This window comes from Brassica oleracea, chromosome C8 (genome assembly GCF_000695525.1).
Source record: "Brassica oleracea var. oleracea cultivar TO1000 chromosome C8, BOL, whole genome shotgun sequence".
NCBI lineage: Eukaryota > Viridiplantae > Streptophyta > Magnoliopsida > Brassicales > Brassicaceae > Brassica > Brassica oleracea.
Window position 1 is genome coordinate 18,503,985 of NC_027755.1, and position 2,220 is coordinate 18,506,204.

Genomic DNA, 2,220 nt, shown 5'->3' on the forward strand with positions numbered 1-2,220 from the left:
CCTTTTCGTATAGTTTGATTGATGCACAAATATCCCTTCTCAGAGATGCTGTATCTGGAGCCCAAGACAATACTTTGTCTTGCCAAGATCTTTCATTTCGAACTCCTCTTTCATATGAGTTCGAGCATCATCAACCTCCTTTTGAGTTCCAATTATGTTCAGGTCATCTACACATACAACAATGATCACAAAGTCAGATGACGATTTCTTTATAAAAACGCATGGACATATCGCATTATTCACATATCCTTTACTCAAAAGATATTCACTTAAGCGATTGTACCACATGCGTCCGGATTGCTTTAATCCGTAAAGTGATTGCTGTAACTTGACCGAACAAATCTCCCTGGATTTTTCTTTCAATGCCCCTAGCATTTTCAATCCCTCAGGGAGTTTCATATATATATCGTTATCCAACGATCCATACAAATATGCAGTCACAACGTCCATAAGATGCATTTCAAGATTTTTAGATGCCGTTAGGCTCATCAAAAATCTAAATGTAATTGCATCCATTACCGGGGAATATGTTTTCTCAAAATCAATTCCCGGTCTCTGAGAAAAACCTTGGGCAACTAATCGGGCTTTATATCGTGTTACTTCATTTTTTTCATTTATTTTTCTCACGAATACCCACTTATACCCAACATGATTTATATTCTCAGGTGTTATGACTATAGGTCCAAAGACATTTCTTTTATTAAGGGAGAGTAATTCAATTTGAATGGTCTTCTTCCACTCTTCCCAATCATGTCTTTTCTGACATTCCAAAATGGACCTTGGATCGGGATCATCATTTTCATGATCGATCTCTTTGGACACAGAAAAGGAAAACATTCCATCAACATCTTTTATCTTATTTTTGATCCATAACTTTTCATCTCGGGCGTAATTGATGGAAATCGCATACTTTTCTGTTCCCTTCTCGTCATCTGGATCATCTTTATCTATGTCTTCTTTCAGACATTTTTCAGTATCAGGTTCTTCTGGAACCTTTCCATTTATGTCTTCTTTCAGACATCATTCAATATCAAGTTCTTCTAGAACCTTACTATTTTGCTTATCCAATTTCTTTTTCTTTCGGAGATTTTTATCTTTAGAACCCGTTGGCCTCGCCCTCTTTAACTGAACCCTAGGTTCTTTCATTTTATTTCGATCAGTTTGTTCTTTAGGAATATCAACTCTTGATGGAACATTTTCAGCGGGTATACATGACTTCGTCACCCTTCTCGTATCTGTGAACGCATCTGGTAACTGGTTTGCCAAATTATGCAAATGTACAATTTTTTGAACTTCCAGCTCTCTTTGATTAGTAGGGGGATCAAGGTGTAGCAACGACGGTGTACACCAAGTAATCTCTTTAGGAATTCTATTAATTTCACCCCCTAACGCTGGAAATTCATTCTAATTAAAATGGCAATCTGCAAATCATGCCGTAAATATATCACCAGTTACTGGTTCCAAATATCTTATTATACTTGGTGACGTATAACCCACATATATATTTCCAATCTCCTTTGTGGGCCCATTTTTGTTCTTTATGGCGGTGCTATCGGAACATCGACCGCACACCCAAAGAACGGAGATGTGATACATCTGGCTCTTGCCCATATGCCAATTGTAATAGGGAGTACTTATGATATGCACTCAGTCTTAACCGAACCAGTGCAGCTGCATGCAATATAGCATGACCCCATACAGAGATTGAGAGCTTCGTTCTCAAGACTAACGGTCTTGCAATCAACTGCAACCGTTTTATCAATGACTCGGCCATGTCATTTGGTGTATGCACATGGGGAACTGGATGCTCCACATCAATCCCCATTGACATACAATAATCATCAAAGGCTTGCGATGTAAATTCACCAGCATTATCAAGCCTTACTTTCTTAATGGCATACTCTGAGAACTGCGTTCTTAGCTTTATTATCTAGGCAATGAACTTTGCGAAAGCCGTATTTTGTGTTGTCAAAAGAGACACACTTGACCATCTACTAGATGCGTCAATCAATACCATAACAGCCCGCACGGTGGGTTGATCGGCCCACATATATCACCATGTATCCTTTCTAAAAACATTGGTGATTCATTGCCTACTTTTGTTGGTGATGACCGAGTTATAAGTTTTCCTTGAGAACATGCATTACATGTAAATTCGTCCGTTTGCAAAAAATTTCTGTTTTTCAACGGATGGCCATTCGAATTTTGCACTATCTTTCT